Below are 18,168 nucleotides of genomic sequence, written 5' to 3'. Positions count from 1 at the left end.
TCAGGGCACTGGTCACCCTAGCAACAGCAGAACTAGCCATTGGAAGTGGGGTCCATCTTTGCAGTTATGTAGCCCACCCCCACTCCTTCTTTGGCCCCCCTCTGCTCTTACTCCCCTCTGCTCCTCATCTCCTTTCTCTACCCCTCGCCACTTCCTTCCCCCTCTTGGCCTGCTGCCCCGCTCTCCTCTTACCCCCAACACCTCTTCCCCCCTTGCCCTCCCCCTTTTTCCCTGCCTCCTTCCCATATCTTTCCCCTTCCCCTCTCCCCTCTAACTTCTCCAGTCACCTCCCTCGTCCTTCACCGCCTCAGCCCCGTTAGAGCGTCACAGCCCTTCGGGCATCTCCCATTGGCTCCGCTGGCACCCACGTGACACTATTTGTAAAGCGGGGGTGGGGGGGAGCGCTTGACCAAGCGCCTCCGCACGCCAGGGAAGGGGGCGGGGCGACGAGCGTGCCTGCCTGCGTGCGAGTGAGCGAGCCGAGGGGCGCGCGACGGAGCAGGGGAGGGGTGGTGTCTCGTGCGCGGGCGAGCCCAGAGCCGGCGCGCGACGGCGGGCAGCGGGAGTGCGCGAGCTGCTGCGCCCTTGCGGGGGGTGGGGTCCGTGCGCGGGAGGCAGGTGAGTGTGCGGGGCGCGGCGGGGGCAGCTCGGGGCGGTGCCAGCTCCAGCCGCAGCAATGGGAAGGTGCAGGGTGTGTGTGGCCGTGACCTCCCGCGGCTCGGGGGGACCGCCTGTGTGCGGCACGCTGGAGATGAGCCCGCCCCCGTGCGTGCGGGTCACTGGGGCTGGGGCCCAGGGTAGGGGGCGCTGGGGATGAGCCTGCCCCCTCCCACACACTCCCCGCCTCCAGGCTGCCCTGGAGGGTGGCACGTGTCCCATGCACAGGATGCTCTGGAGTTGGGGAGACCACACTCTCGTGCATAGGGGACTCTGTAGCTGGGTGCATCTCCTGCAGATGGGGGTGCCCCCTGTACACGATGTCCTGGAGCTGGCTGACTGCTCCATCTTCTTAGTGCATCCTTAGGTAGTAGAGATTGTGCCTTACAGTCTGGAGGAGGGTGCTGACGGGGTTAAGTCCCCTGGGTAGGATGTCCCAGTATTTGGTTGGGAGAAGAGCATCATCGGGCTGAACATTTTTGCACTTGGAGAAAGTCAGTGAGGGTACAGCCATACAAACTGTGATGCCTAGTGACACTTTCAACAAACAAAGCATAAAAATAAATGGTCAGTGTTCAGAATGGGGAGAGGTAAATAGCAGAGCCCCCCAGGGATCTGTACTGGGACTGCTGTTCTTCAGCATATTCATAGATGATCTTGAAAAAGGAGTAAACAGAGAGGTGGCAACGTTTGCAGACAATGTAAAATTACTCAAGATAGTTAAGTCCAAAGCTGACTACAAGGAGTTACAAAAGGATCTCGCAAAACTGGGCAACAAAATGGCAGATGAAATTCAGTGCTGATAAGTGCAAATTAATGCACATTGGAAAACATCATCTCAACTACATACAAAATTATGTGATCTAAATTAGCTGTTACCACTCAAGAAAAGGATCTTGAAGTCGTCATAGCTAATTCTCAAAACACATCTATTCAATGCACAGTGGTAGGCAAAAAAAACTAACAGAACATTAGGAAGGAGATAAAAAGACAGAAAATATCATCATGCCACTATATAAATCCAGAGTATGCCCACACCTTGAACACTCTGCAGTTCTGGTCGCTCTGTCTCAAAAAAGAATCGGAAAACGTACAGAGAAGGGCAACAAAAATTATTAGGGGTATGGAACAGCTTCCATTTGAGGAGTGACTAAAAAGGTTGGGACCATGTTTCTTAAAAAAGAGACGACTCGGGGGATATTGAGGTCTGTAAAATCATGAATGGATTGAAGAAAGTGACTAAGGAATGTTATTTACCTGTTCATGTAACACAAGAACCAGCGATCCCCTGACGAAATTAATAGGCAGCAGGTTTAAAACAAACAAAAGGAAGTAATTTTTCATACAATGCACAGTCAACCTGTAGAAGTTGTTGCTAGGGGATGTTGTGAAGGCTAAAAGTATAACTGAGTTTGAAATAAAGAATAAGATAAATTCAGGGAGGAAAGGCCCATGAATGGTTATTAGCCAAGATGGTCAGGGATGCAATTCCATGCTCTGGATTGTCCCTAAGCCTCTAAATGCTGGATGGACGACAGCGGAGGGATCGCTCAGTAATTACCCTGACTATTCATTCCCTTTGAAACATCTGACATTGGCCACTGTAGGAAGACAGGATACTGGGCTAGATGGGCTGACCTAATTTGTCTGTTCTTATGTTCTTATAAGTGTATATGTGGTGGTATACATTGTTGCAATGAGCATGAGGACTCTGAGATCTGAAGCAGGAGAAGTAATAGGTGCTGCATGGCAAAAGTGATAGTGGCCACACAGAACTGGCATGGTTTTAGATACTTGAGTAGATTTGATTGCGTTTTTCCTTGACGTTCATTTCAGCTTTAAGTAAATAAAAACTATGTTGATGGAAGTCCCCAGCATCTCTCAGTTGCCACTCAATTACAATTATGAAAATGTGTGTTTAAATTATTAGACTTATAATATTTCTTTGGCCAGGTATGCACTTCAAACTTACATTGGTATAACTACATCACTGAGGGGTAGGAAAAATCCAGGAGAGCTTCTGCCGTCGACATAGATACTGCCTCTCGTGGAGGTGGATTAACTATACCAGCGGGAGAAGCTCTCCTGTCAGTGTAGTAGCGTCTTCACTAAAGGCTGCTTCGCTGTATGCGTGGACAGCCTGAGAGGGAAACTGAAAGCTTATGTATTTAATACAAATTATTGCAGACTATTAGTATTGGATGATCTGAATCTGAACCTGGAAAATGGCAGAGGGCTATGGTCTAGTGGGTGGGTTCTGGGCTGAAATCAGGAGTCCTGAGTTCTGCTCTCAGTTCTTTGAGGGCAGTGACTGTGTCTTGCAGAATATGCATGCGCACGTGTAGTGTCTTGCACAATAGGGCTCATGGGGCAGTGATCTCGTTTGAGTCCTCTAGGCCAGGGGTGGCCAACTGGAGCCTTTTAAGAAGACACAGTAATACGTTAGCAGCTGTACATTGCCAAAGAATCACAATAATACGTCAGCAGCTTCCCTGCTCCCAGTGTCTCTCACTCGCCGGCAGCCCCGATCAGCACGTTTTCCTCCCTCCCCGCACCTCCTGATTGGCTGTTTCACTTTGTGTAGGAGGCTGGGGGGTGGGGAAGGAGCAAGGACATGGCAGGCTCGGAGGAGGGGGTAGAGTGGGGGGGCAGGATCTGTGGCAGAGTCAGGGGTTGAGCAGTGAGCACCCCCAGCACATTGGAAAGTTGGTGTCTGTAGCTCCAGCCCCGGAGTCGGTGCCTATACGAGGAGCCACATATTAACTTCTGAAGAGCCGCATGTGGCTCTGGAGCCACAAGTTGGCCACCCCTGGACTGGGCATTAGTGTGACATCGTTAATAAAAAACAACCCCTTCTTCATGTAACCGTCATTTTGGGGCTTAGATTAAAAAATATCAATGTTCAGCCGGACAGACCCTTTTGAGACATTAGCTCTGGATGCTGGTGTCTTATTCCAAAATGTGTGTGGTGTACATCTTGTACAACCAGAATTACTAATCCCAGCAATTAGTCTAAATCTTGGGTTTTATGTTACTGCCAGCTTCTAACTAATTCAATTATAACTTTATCTGCCCACTCAGAGGAACTGCGATTTAAGCTGAATGAATGGATTTTTTTATGTGCATCCTTCTTGGTAAACTTGTTCAGCAAGGATACAAGCCTTAGGCTCTGTCCACGCTACAGATGTCTGCCAGCACAGCTGTGACAGTCAGGGCTGTGAGCTTGAAGAGGGGTGATCCCTGACAGGCATAGCTGTGCCAGAAGAAGCCGTAGTGTAGTGGGTAGTATAGCCCTATAGGGATGCATGTGCAGTTACTGATGGCCATGGAAAGAAACACACCACAAGTCAATGGAAGTTGTTACCTTGTGTATATAATGAACTCATGTCATAAGATCCCTTACTTTGCACCAGACTGGATTTAAAGACATCCTGATTTGTGTCATGTTTGTGCTATATTCTACAATGGTTGGAATTAAATTCAGAACTGAGAGATTTTACTGATTTGGGACTCTATCCTGTGTTTCTCAAATGCTTAATACAGGTGTATTTGCCTGTTCTCCACTTTAGCATTCTTGGCAGCACCCAGCAGTACATCAAAATTGTCATTATGTTCCAGAGTTAACCAAATGGAGAGGAATGTGATAATTCACTCTGTTCTGAGCTACTGTTTGAGGCAGGCTACTGGGAATTCAGGAAGGCAGGGCTGCATCAAGCTAAATTTGGTTCAAGTTTAGAAGGTTTGCTTCTCAACCATAAGGATTAGAAATGTCATTAGAAATTAAATTTTAAATTCTTGAGCACAACTGCAGGCTAATAGGTGCTTAATCACTTGGCTTCAAACATAGATGTCTTTCTCTATCTTTACTCTGTGCCTGCAAAGTTAAAACTTTGTTTTCACATGCTTATTATTTTGTAAAATTCTCAGTTGGGACCAACTGAAATTTCACATTCTTGGTCTCAGCACAGAGGAGAGAAGTCTATTTTTTTTGTTTGTTTTATTTTGAAAGTTAAAGGGAAAGTCCCTTTAGGTATTTTACTGGCAACAGTGTGTGGGTGAAACACAGCATTTCAAGACCCTTTACTCATCAGTAACTGAAACAGGTGATCAAAAAAACCTCCAGAGTAGCACTTGTTGAGGAGTTGGCCCTTGGTAGCATTGGAGGGGGAAATTTAAATGCTCATAAAGAGAGATGATTGAAAAATCACTTGTGGACATGGGCACCTGGCATCTTTGAACAATTCCCAATGAAGGTCTGCCTCCTTTGCTTGCCAGGATGCAGGATTCCCTGAGGGTGACGGCTGCTGCTCCTAGGGTAGTTTGCAGGAGGGAGAGTGTAAATGCTTCTCTGGAGCGCACAAAACACAGTCATCCCAACAATGCAAGTGTTGATCCTTCTACAAAGACGCACCATTTTAAAGTGATTTAGTTAAATTGGTGCAACCTCTGTGTCGACATTCTTGAATTTAAACGTTGTTTATATTGACTTAGTTTAAAGGGATCCCTTACCAAAATTCAGATTGAGTATCCACAGAGAATGGAGCTGGATGTATGTGTGTGACTTAAAAAAATACTTTTAGTTAAACGAGTCCAACTTTGTGTAGACAGGAACTGAAGTCTGCTTTGTTCTGTTGCTGCTGCCTTCCTCCATTGCTTTCCCAAGTGCGCTGCTGCTATTCTGTTAACCCAGTCTTGCAAAACAAAAAAATAAAAAAAGTCTCCAGCTAAATCAGATCAGCAGCAAAGCTGTGAACTTGTCACACTGTTCATGTTTTTGAGGTGTGATCTTCAAAACCTTGTTGTGACTATTTAAATGCTAGCATACGTGAGTGCATTCTCTTTCTCACAGGGGTTGTCTTCACTATTATTATTTGTGTTAACCTAGAGTCTGGGACCCCACTGAGCTAGGCACTGAACAAATGTTGAGCAAAGGGTACGTCTATGCTACAGGATTATTCCGATTTTACATAAACCGGTTTTATAAAACAGATTGTGTAAAGTTGAGTGCATGTGGCCACACAAAGCACAATAATTCGGTGGTGTGCGTCTATGTACCGAGGTTAGCGTCGATTTCTGGAGCGTTGCACTGTGGGTAGCTATCCCATAGTTCCCACAGTCGCCCCCGTCCATTGGAATTCTGGGTTGAGATCCCAATGCATGATGATGCAAAAACAGTGTAGCGGGTGATTCTGGGTAAATGTCGTCACTCATTCCTTCCTCCGTGAAGGCAACGGCAGGCAATCATTTCGTGCCCTTTTCCCCTGGATTGCACTGGCAGACACCATAGCATGGCAGCCACGGAGCCCATTTTGCCTTTTGCCACTGTCACCGTATGTGTACTGGATGCCGCTGACAGAGGCGGTACTGCAGCGCTACACAGCAGCATTCATTTGCCTTTGCAAGGTAGCAGAGATGGTTACCAGTCGTTCTGTACCGTCTGCTGTGCCATTGTAAATTGGTGATGAGATGACGGTTATCAGTCGTTCTGTACCGTCTGCTGCTGTCATGGGTGCTCCTGGCTGACCTTCGCTGAGGTCGGCCGGGGGCGCAAAGACAAAAATGGGAATGACTCCCCGGGTCATTCCCTCCTTTATGTTTTATCTAAAAATAGAGTCAGTCCTGCCTAGAATATGGGGCAAGTGTACTAGAGAACCAGTGTACCAGAGAACCAGAGAGCACAGCCGCTCCGTGTCAGATCCCGCAGAAATGATGAGCTACATGCCATTCTAAGGGGTGCCCCTGCAACAACCCCACCCGTTGCTTCCCTCCTCCCCCAACCTTCCTGGGCTACCGTGGCAGTGTCCCCCCCATTTGTGTCATGAAGTTATAAAGAATGCAGGAATAAGAAACAGAGACTTGTTAGTGAGATAAAATGAGGGGGAGGCAGCCTCCCGGGGCTATGACAGTCCAGGCAGTACAGAATCTTTTCTTTACACAGGAAAGGGAGGGGGCTGATGAAGCTCAGCCCCCAGTTGCTATGATGAAGACAGTTACCAGCCGTTCTGTACCATCTACCGGGAGTAACTGGGAGTCATTCCCATTTTTACCCAGGCGCCCCCGGCCAGCCTCACCTGAGGCCAGCCAGGAGCACTCACGGGCTGATGGCGACGACGGATATCAGTCATATTGTACCGTCTACCACCGGGGAGGGGGAGAGGAGCGGATACTGCTCTTCACTGCTGCAGCATCGCGTCTACCAGCAGCATTCAGTACACATAGGGTGACATTGAAAGAAGTCAAGAAATGATTTCTTTCCCTTTTCTTTCACGTGGTGGTGGTGGGGGGAAACTGAGGAGCTATTCCCTGAACCACGCCAGACACTGTGTTTGAACCTACAGACATTGGGAGCTCAGCCAAGAATGCAAATACTTTTCAGAGACTGCTGTGGACTGTGGGATAGCTGGAGTCCTCAGTACCCCCTCCATCCATGAGCGTCCATTTGAGTCTCTGGCTTCCCGTTACGCTTGTCACGCAGCGCTGTGTATCCTGGAGATTTTTTTTCAAACGCTTTGGCATTTCGTGTTCTGTAACGGAGCTCTGATACAACAGATTTGTCTCCCCATACAGCGATCAGATCTAGTATCTCCCGTACGGTCCATGCTGGAGCTCTTTTTGGATTTGGGACTGCATCGCCACCCGTGCTGATCAGAGCTCCATGCTGGGCAAACAGGAAATGCAATTCAAAAGTTCGCGGGGCTTTTCCTGTCTACCTGGACAGTGCATCTGAGTTCAGATCACTTTCCAGAGCGATCACAATGGTGCACTGTGGGTTTCCGCCTGGAGGCCAATACCGTCGATTTGCAGCCACACTAACCCTAATCTGATATGGTAGTACCGATTTCAGCGCTACTTCTCTCATCAGGGAGGAGTACAGAAACCAGTTTAAAGAGCCCTTTATATCGATATAAAGGGCCTCGTTGTGTGGACGGGTGCAATGTTAAATCTGTTTAACGCTGCTAAAATCGGTATAAACGTGTAGCGTAGACCAGGCCAAAAAGACTGTCCCTTCCCCAAAGAGATTACAGCCTAATGGCTAGTCGACACTGGCAATGCTAAAGCACTGCATCGTGTGGTCGGGGTGCAGCACCAGGAGAGAGCTCTCCCAGCTCTTAAAAAATACCTACTTCCACGAGGGGCATAGCTCCGAGTGCTGGTGCACTGTCTACGCAGGCGCTCTACAGCGCTGAAACTTGCTGGGCCAGGACCGGTGCAAGGACGTTTTGTGCCCCAGGCAAAACTTCCCCCTTGCCTCCCCACCGCCCCCCCGGCTGCACATTGGTTCATTGAGAGGCAAATCCCAACGAGCCTTTATAGACCCCAGGGGCCAGTCGTGCCCAGGGGTTGCTCCCCAGACCAGGTTCCCCCCTCCCTGCCCCCTGAACTCCTCTGGAGGAGGGGCCACCTCCCCTACTCCAGCAGGCTCAGGGCCCCGCGCCCGGGTGGCTCTCACTCCCAGGAGCCGCAGAACCTGAGCGCAGTGACGGGGGAGCCGGGGGGGCGCGCCTGCCGCAGGTCTGGGGTCCCGGCTGCTGGCCCCACTCAGCCTCCTGTCGGCTGAGCGAACGAAACCCCAGGCCAGCGGCACGCTGAGCGGTGCCAGCAGCTGGGACTTCGGGCGGCAGCCGCGTGCCACCTTTGGCATGCATGCCATAGGTTGCCGACCCGTGTGCTAGAGGAAACACAACCAGCTGCTAACATGACTACTATGGTGGACGCAGGCCAGCTCAACTCGTGCTGCTAGTCCTCCAGTGCCTTCCCATAATTCCTCCTGTGTGCCCAGAAAAGACAAAATTCTCCCACAGTTCACTGGGAGAGAGAGAATTCCTAGAGCAGCTCAGCTTACTGCATTACAAAGAACCCTGTGTATGCCCCCAGAAATCTTAGTGCCACTCATGAGTGAATGCAGAGAAGTGTGGACATAGCAACTTGAAAGCTTTTTCACGATGTGGCTGCTCTCACTCAGGTTAGCCTAACACGAGAGGATTGCATTTAAATGTAGATAACTCAAGTTAACTCTGAACATGTACCCTCAAACAAAAGGGGGACATTGGGATCAGATTCAATGCTAAGTGAAGCTAACGGAAAGGCCTCCGTTTACTTCAGTGGGAGGTGGTTTGGGTCCAAGTGCAGAATACCTATCTGCACACAGAGTTACGGTTATATATTTAAATACAAGTCATGCAACAGGAGACACCTCTCAGAACGAGAGTAAGCCATGTTACTTTCCTGAAGACAATACAAAAAAAAAAATCTTTACCATCTAACCAGTCACGTTTAGGGCATTGTATACACAGGTCCCGCAACTGTTCTCAGTTACATGTGCATATTTCTTCTTTTTATTCTAGGCAATGCCACCTATTGGTGATGCCCCATGTTACCTTCTGCTATAGAATAATTACACCTGAGAGGAAGCATGAGTAAATGCAGATCTAGGAACCAGCTGGTGCTTTGAGAAAAGGTAACAGCCCTCTGATTAATCAGCCATCCACTGAGAAGATAATTGGGCCCATACCTGAGCAAGGTCTGCTAAAGGAGGTTCTTCATGTTGCACCCTAGAAAACACAATAAATTCAATTCAATTACTTAGTCATATTTTGTTACTTCCACAACGTTTATAAATGTCACGGGCACGGGCAAATGTAACAGCTCCCAAGAAACACTTATTAATTCCTAAGTAATTCTTATACAGCATAAGCAAAAAATTATTTTTTATTATTGTATGTTCTAGTAGTTAAAAATTGCTAGGTTGCTTCCAGCAAAAAAGTAATCAATAGTAACAGCAATGAGGTTTGACTACAGAGCTCATTATAAGTTATTAAGTGTTTTAAAAAACAATTGAGTGCAGGGGGGAACCCTGGTTAAGAATTGGGCGTTAAGTCAGATTCCTCGTGTTTAACCATGTTCTAACACCTTAAGGTTGGGTGTTCTTAAGTCAAATCTGAGTGAAAACAAGGCAGTTTTGTCGTTACCAGATCGAGTTAGACTGTGAAGACCCTAGGGTTTACCTTGGGCTTGCTAACTTGTGTGAAAACTGCAAACTGCTTTCTCTTCACTAGAATGCACCTCTCTTTTTAAGGACTTGCCTACCCCAACAATTAGACCACAGCAACCCCCGGCTACCCTGCTGCTGTCTAATTGTCCCTGTGCACCTTGCTGACATGCATTAACAACTTGTTGGAACGCTTTGCTCTGATCCTCTTTTTTGAAAGGGGACTAGCTCACAGTGCATTAATGAACTGTTAACACGCATTAGCAGGGTACGTGCAGTTACACCACAGCAAGCTAGTGTAGGGTAAATTCACACCCCAGCTTACTGTGGTCTGTGGTTCCGGTGGACAAGTCCTATGCTTTCTTTTATCACTTTCTTTCCCAACCAGCTCTGTGAGGGACGAAGTAGGCGGCATCTCCTTTTTCCTTCCCCTTCCTTTTGCTGCTGCTTCCTGTGTGCTCTGTTTTGCTCCCCTTGTTGAATTCTCCTTCTTACCTCTTTCCCTAAAAACAGCTGCAACAGCAGCAGTTTGCAAACCTCAGGGGGGGAGGACCAGTAAGCTCTTACTGTCCTCAGAAACACAGTGGTGACCTTAACTAGCTCAGGGATCTGAGTAGTGTCAGAGCACATTGTCCTTCCTTGCCCTGTGAACATGCTCATCTTCTCCCCCACACCGGAACACGGAACCCTGCTGCATTCGATTCTAGAGTCTGGCAGAGTCTAAGGCTGTTATTCCCCTGGAACTGCTGGTACAAGGAAGATGAAGTGCTGAGTAGGGCTGGAACAATAGGCCCTTGGTCAGAAAAATGAGGAGGCTGGCTAAATGGAAATTAAAAGGAACAATCAACAGTGAAATGCCTGCAAGCTGCATGGAGATTATTTAAAAACACTATAATAGAGGCTAGACTAAATGTACACTCTAAATAAGAAAATAAAAGAGGATTTAAAAAAAAATGCCACCATGGCTAAACAGCAGAGTAAAAGAGGCAATTAGAGGCAAAAAGGCATGTTTTAAAAATTGGAAGTCAAATCCTCCTGAGACGAATAGAAAGGAACATAAACTCTCTAGCAAGTGAAGTGTAATAAGGCATGTGAAAAAAAAGAATCTGAAAAGCAGCTAGCAAAAGACACAAAAAACAATGGCAAAAATATTAAGTACATCAGAAGCAGGAAGCCTGACAAACAATGAGTAGAGCCACTGGACAATCGAGGTGCTAAAGGAGCGTTCAAGGAAGACAAGGCCATTGTGGAGAATCTAAATGAATTCTTTGCATCAGTCTTCATTACAGAGAGGGTGTGAGGGAGATTCCCACACTGGAGCCATTCTTATCTGACAAATCTGAAGAATTGTCCCAGAGTGAGGTGTCAATAAGAGGAGGTTTTGAAATAAATTGATAAATTATTAAACTGTAATAGGTCACCAGGACCATATAGTAGTCTCCCAAGAGTTCTGAAGGAACTCAGATATGAATTTACAGAACTATTAACGGTAGTATGTAACCTGTCACTTAAATCAGTCTCTGTATCAGATGATAGGAGGGTAGCTAATGTAATGTAGATTTAAAAAAAAAAAAAAAAAAAAAAAGGCTCCAGAGGTGATCATGGGAATTACAGGCTGGTAAATCTAACTTTAGTATCAGGCAAATTGGCTGAAACTATAGTAAAGAACAGAATTACCAGACACATAGATGAACACAGTATATTGGGGAAGAGTCAACACAGCTTTTGCCAAGAGAAGTCATGCCTCACCAATCTATTAGAATTTACTGATGGTTTCAACAATGGATATAATGTACTTGGACTTTCAGAAAGCCTTTGAGAAGATCTCACACCAAAGGGAGGGCATGAAAAGTAGGAGACTGCTAATAAAATTTGCAGCTGACACAAAGTTGGGATGTATTCCAATATGAAGGAGGACTGGAATATCATGCAAGGAGATGTGGAGGACCTTGAAAACTGGAGTAATAGAAATGGGATGAAATTTAGTAGTGCAATTTGCAAGGTCATGCACTTAGAGACTATCAACAAATTTTTTTGCCATAAGTTGGGGATGTATCAGTTTGAAGCGACAGAGGAGGAGAAAAACTTGGGTTTGTTGGTGAATTACAAGATGATTATGAGCTGCCAATGTGATGAGGCCATGAAAAAGGCTTATACGCTCCCAGGATGCATCAGGCGAGGTATTTCCTGTAGAGATAGGGAAGTGTTATTACCGTTATACAAGACGCTGGTGAGACCTTATCTGGAACACTGTATGCAGTTCTGGTCTCCCATGTTTAAGAAAGATGAATTCAAACTGGAACAGGTGCAGAGGAGGGCTACTGGGATGATCAGAGGAATGGAAAACCTACTTTCTGAGAGGAGACTAAATAAGCTTGGCTTGTTTAGCCTAACCAAAAGAAGGTCGAGGGGAGATATGATTGCTATCTATAAGTACATCACAGGGATAAGTACCAGGGAGGGAGAGGAGATATTTAAGTAAAGTGCCAATGTGGACATAAGAACAAATGGATGTAAACTAGCCATCAACAAGTTTAGGCTTGAAATTAGACAAAGGTTTCTTACCATCAGAGGAGTGAAGTTCCAGAACATCTTTCAGAGTGGAGCAGTGGGGCTAAAAACCTAACTGGCTTCAAAACTGAGCTTGGTAAGTTTATGGAGGGTATGGTATGATGAGATTGCCTACAGTGGCACGTAGCTGATCTGCAACTGCTAGTAGCAAAAATTCAGAATGGCCAGAGATGATGCACCGGATGGGGAGGGCTCTGAGTTACTACAGAGAATTCTTTCACGGGTCTTGCTGGCAGGTCTGGCTGGCAGGTCTTGCTGGCATGTTCAGAGTTCAGCTGATTGCCATATTTGGGGTTGGGAAGGAATGTCCTCATGGGTCAGATTGGCAGAGACCTTGACGGGTTTTCGCTTTTCTCTGCAGCATGGGGCATGGGCCACTTGCAGATTTAAACCAGAATAAATGGTGGCATCTCTGTAATTTGAAGTCTTTAAATGATGATTTGAGGACATCAGTAACTCAGCCAGAGATTGGAGTTTATTACACAAGGAGGTGGGTGAGTTTCTGTGGCCTGCGATGTGCAGGAGGTCACAATGGTCCCTTCTGACCTTAAAGTCTCTGAGTCTGAGGTCACTGCCATCATGGATCAGTTACTGCTTAAAAGATAGGAAACAAAAGGTAGGAATAAATGGGCAATTTTCACAATGGAAAGTGGTAAATAGTTGGGTCCCCTAAGGATCTGTATCGGGACCTGTGTGGTTCAGCATATCCATAGGTGATCTGGAAAAAGGGGAAAACAGTTAAGAGGCAAAGTTTGCAGATGATACAAAATTATTCAGAATAGTTAAAGCCAAAAAATTGCAAAGAATTACAAAGGAATCTAACTAAGTTGGGATAAATTAGCTGTTACCACTCAAGAAAGTGATCTTGGAGTCACTGTGGATAATTCTCTGAAAACATACTCTCAGCATGCAGTGGCAGTCAAAAAAAAAAACCCTGAATAGAATGTTAAGAGCCACTAGGAAAGGGATGGCTAAGACAGAAAATAATACGATGTCTCTCTGTAAATTCACAGTATGTGCACACCTTGAATACTGCATGCAGATGTGGTTGCCCCATGTCAAAAAAGATACCTTGGAATTGGAAAAGGTACAGAGAAGAGCAACAAAAATGATTAGGGGTAGGAACTGCTTCCACATGAGGAGTGGTTAAAAAGACTGGGCCTTTGTCTGTGGGTATGTTTACACTACAAAATTAGGTCAAATTTATAGAAGTCGAATTTTTAGAAATCAATTTTATACAGTCGATTGTGTGTGTCCCCACTTAAGGCCATTAACTCGGCGAAGTGCATTCACAGTACCGAGGCTAGTGTCGACTTCTGGAGTGTTGCATTGTGGGTAGCTATCCCGCAGTCTCCGCTGCCCATTGGAATTCTGGGTTGAGCTCCCAAAGACATTGTTGCTGGCGGTTCTAGGTAAATGTCAGCCCTCCCCACCCGCAACAGCAATAAATCCTTTCTCGCTTTTTTCCTGGGTTACCCGTGCAGACAACATACCACAGCAAGCATGGAGCCTGCTCAGCTCACCATCACTGTATATCTCCTGAGTGCAGGCAGATATGGGACTGCATTGCTACACAGCAGCAGCTCGTTGCCTTTTGGCAGCAGATGGTGCATTATGATTGGTAGCCATCGTTGTCATCTCCTGGGTACTCTTTTAGCTGACCTCAGTGAAGTAGGTCAGAGATTCCTGGGCAGATGTGTGCACTCCTGGCTGGCCTCGGTGAGGTTGGCCGGAAGCGCCTAGACATAAATGGGAGACGACGATGGCCAGCAGTCGTACTGCACCGTCTTCTGGAAAGCAGCCAGGAGACAACTGTGGCTAGAAGTTGTACTGCACTGTCTGCTGCCAGCCTAAGATGCATCAGAGAGATGGAGAGGATCAAAGTAATAAAGAGACCAGATTTGTTTTGTATTCATTTGCTCCCCCCCTCCCTCCCTCTCTGAATAGTGGGGGAGGGATAGCTCAGTGGTTTGAGCATTGGTCTGCTAAACCCAAAGTTGTGAGTTCAGTCCTTGAGGGGGCCATTCTGTGTGACTACCCTGTAAGCCATGTCGTCGCTTGCCCCTCCCTCCGTCAGAGCAACAGCAGGCAATGGTTTGCGCCTTTTTTCAGGGCAGACGCCATAGCACGGCAAGCATGGAGCCCGCTCAGACACCGCCGCAATTATGAGCACTGTAAACACCATGCGCGTTATCCTGCAGTATATGCAGAAACAGAACCTGCAAAAGCAGGCAATTAGGCGATGGCAGCACGGTGATGAGAGTGATAAGGACATGGACACAGACTTTCTCAAAGCCCCGGCAATGTGGACATCATGATGTTAATGGGGCAGGTTCATGCCGTGGAACGCTGATTTTGGGCCCAGGAAACAAGCACAGACTGGTGAGACCTCATAGTGTTGCATATCTGGGATAATTCCCAGTGGCTGCGAAACTTTCGCTTGTGTAAGGGCACTTTCATGGAACTTTCTGACTTGCTTTCCCCTGCCCTGAAGCACAAGAATACCAAGATGAGAGCAGCCCTCACAGTTGAGAAGCGAGTGGCGATAGCCCTGCAGAAGCTTGCAACGCCAGACAGCTACCGGTAAGTCGGGCATCAATTTGGAGTGGGCAAATCTACTGTGGGGGCTGCTGTGATCCAAGTAGCCAACACAGTCAAAGAGCTGCTGATTTCAAGGGTAGTGACTCTGGGAAATGTGCAGGTGGACTCCAGGTCCCGGGTGAGAAACAGTTCCTGTCTGTTAGGGAAAAAGGTTTATCCGCTTCCTTGCTGTGAGCTATCTTCAACCTCCTCCTCCTCGTCTTCCTTGTCCCCCAAACCCACATCCCTGTTGTGTGCTACTCTGTTGACGGAGTCAAAGCACAGGGGTGGGGTAGTTGTAGGGACACCCCCTAGAATGGCATGCAGCTCATTATAGAAGCGGCATGTCTGGGGCTCTGACCCGGCACAGCCATTTGCCTCTCTGGTTTTTTGGTAGGCTTGCCTCACTCCTTAAGTTTCACGTGGCACTGCTGTGGGTCCCTGTTATACCCTCTGTCCTTCCTGCCCTTTGAGATTTTTTTCAAATGTTTGGGCATTTTGTCTTTTGGAACTGAGTACTGATAGCACGGATTCGTCTCCCCATACAGCGATCTGATCGCTTACCTCCCGTTCGGTCCATGCTGGAGCTCTTTTGCGATTCTGGGACTCCATCACAGTCACCTCTGCTGATGAGAGCTGTAGTCACCTGCAGATTGCCACGCTAGATAAACAGGAAATGAGATTTAAAAGTTTGCAGGACGTTTCCTGTCTACCTGGCCAGTGCATCGAAGTTGAGAGTGCTATCCAGAGTGATCACAATGGAGCACTCTGGGATAGCTCCCGGAGGCCAATACCATCACATTGCGACCACACTACCCCAAATTTGACCCGGCAAGGTCGATTTCAGGGCTAATCCCCTCATCGGGGGAGGAGTACCAAAATCAATTTTAACAGCCCTTTAAGTCGAAAATAACGGCTTTGTTGTGTGGATGGGTGCAGGGTTAAATCAATCTAATGCTGCTAAATTTGACCTAAACTCGTATAGACCAGGGCTAAAGTACAGAATTACTTCGGTATAACTACATTGCTCAGGGATGTGAATAATCCGCACCTCTGAGTGACCATAGTTATACTGACTTCTGTGCCGGTGTAGACAGCGCTATGTCAGCGGGACGACTTTTTAACTGAACTGACAGGAGACGCTCTCTGCCATGAACTTAGAGCGGCCTCATTAAAGTGCTACAATGACCCAGCTGCGCCAATGCAGCTTTGAAGTGTAGAACTGCCCTTGGACTGTTCAGCTTAGAAAAGAGATGATGAAGGTTACGGTAGGGGGTCTATAAAATCATGAATGGGGTGGAGAAAGCAACTAAGGAAGTGTCATTTACTCCTTCTCATAACAGAAAAATGAGGTGTTATCCAATTATATTAATGGGCGGCAGGTTTAAAACAAACAAAATGAAGTGTTTCACACCGGGCACAATCAACCTGTGGAACTCATTGCCAGGAGACTTTGTGAAGTCCAAAAAGTATAATGGCTTTCAAAAAAGAACTAGATAATTTCATAGAGGATATGTCTATCAATGACTATTAGCCAAGATGCTCAGGGATGCAACTCCATGTCCCTAAAACCTCTGAGTGTCAGAAACAGGGATTGGACAACAGGGAATGGATCCCTTGATAATTGCTCTGTTCTGTTCATTCCCTCTGAAGCATCTGGCACTAACCACTATCTCTAGAGGTGATACTGAGATAGATGGGCCATTGGTCTGACCCAGTATAGTTATCTTATATGCTTATGTAACTTGCTGAATGCTGCTCCTAACATGGCTGTTGTGGGCATCTAGGAGTTACTTCTCAAGTGGATGGAGTTTTGAGTGCTTTTGCAGATTTGTTTTTCAGCCATTCAGTCTGGGGTGGTGGTTCTAGCCATTTCCACGTCCTGGGAATAAGTGATCTTGCAGCCAAGAATAGCAATTCTTCTAATATCTTCCATAGGGTGCTATTAGAGCTTTCTGCAGCTCATACGTATTTATAAAATGGCCCCATGATGAAAAATGTAAAATCTTAAACACATCTGTTTGGATCCAGCCTCTAGTAGACTAGATGAGAACATTTAACTGGCAGCTAACTGTGTCAAACAGTTGTCAAACAGGTGAATTTTGGCAATCATCACTGCTCATATCTCTGGCCAGTCTTTTCAGAGATCAGTGCCTCTGCTGAGACTCCTGCCAGCATCTGTGGAACTGACAATGGGGTCAATTTTGTGTTGCTAGTATCTGGGAAATTCCAGAGCAGGGAGTGGAGCTTTTCACACAGGGTCACAATCCAAAAGAAACTTTGGGATGCAAAGAACAATGGAAGCTCTCCATCTCTACAGCACCCTAGTGGCTCTGGTATGGGTGGCAAACATAGAGTGGTTTTTAATCCCTCCTAAGATCTAGAGTGCAACACAAGAAAGGCCTCAAACTTTTCAGATACCAGCTGGCCAGAGGTTGCTAGGAAAGACAAGAACTGCTGTGTCCGTATAGGAATCTCAGCACCTGCCTCAGCTGAAGGAAGGGGAGTGGAGGGATTCTGTGTTGGGCATTAACCCTGGAGTGTGTAAGTTTTTTGTCTAGCTGTTCATTATCTGGTTTAAATATTCAAGTAATGGCATTGTGCTGTATATCAACCTGACACAGGATCAAGTCTAGACACTGCTGAAAAATAGACGCTTGGAATCAAATACTGATGCATAGCCTTGGCCTGGGCAGATCTTGCTGGTCGGGCAGAATTCAGAGAGGTCTGTCTGTGTTCGCACTCTGGAAGCAATTGCGTTGCTTACTGTGCTAATTAACCCTCACTGAATTGTGTGAATAGGATGTGTGGATGTGTACAGGGGTGTGCATGTGTGAAGACTTGATTGGATAGTTTAGGACTTGTTTACACTTGAAAATTAATGTAGATTAAGGTAGAGTGTGAATTTAAAGTGATGGATCACTCGATAATTGCCCTGTTCTGTTCATTCCCTGTGAAACATCTGGTACTGGTCCCTGTCAGAAGACAGGATCCTGAGCTAGCTGGATTGTTGGTCTGGATAACTCCATGTGTGGACTCTTATTCCAGAGCAAGTGTCCACATATGTTGTTAATTGGGAACAATTCCATGTGTAGACAAGCCTTTAGGGAAGTGAAATGTTAGGGAGAAATCAAGAGGAAAATATGGAGGAAGGCTAGAACACAATGTGGGGTTAGAGGGAAAGAAACTATGACTGTGGCATGTGTGTATCAAATTATGAACTCATTTTGTATTAGGACCTTCTTTATATTTGTAATACACCTCTACCTCGATATAATGCTGTCCTCAGGAGCCAAAAAATCTTACCGCGTTATAGGTGAAACCGCATTATATTGAACTTGCTTTGATCTGGCAGAGTGCGCAGCAGCACC

At 46.6% G+C, this 18,168-nt stretch overlaps 1 protein-coding gene across 3 annotated transcripts in view; it reads left to right on the top strand.

Annotated features, from left to right (window-relative positions):
- Window positions 1-461: 461 nt before the first annotated feature.
- PTP4A3 (protein tyrosine phosphatase 4A3) overlaps window positions 462-18,168 on the top strand; it is a 329,530-nt gene continuing 311,823 nt past the window's right edge. For 2 of the 3 annotated variants that reach the window (XR_012655400.1, XM_032771982.2), the window contains exons 1-2: window positions 462-618; window positions 9,003-9,115. The gene's annotated coding sequence lies outside the window, so the exon portion shown is untranslated. The remainder of the gene's footprint in view (window positions 619-9,002; window positions 9,116-18,168) is intronic. The other variant, XM_032771983.2, reaches the window with a different exon arrangement.

This window comes from Chelonoidis abingdonii, chromosome 2 (assembly GCF_003597395.2).
Source record: "Chelonoidis abingdonii isolate Lonesome George chromosome 2, CheloAbing_2.0, whole genome shotgun sequence".
Classification (NCBI taxonomy): Eukaryota; Metazoa; Chordata; order Testudines; family Testudinidae; genus Chelonoidis; species Chelonoidis abingdonii.
Note: the sequence above shows the minus strand (reverse complement) of the source record. Positions and strands in the feature narration are given on the sequence as shown.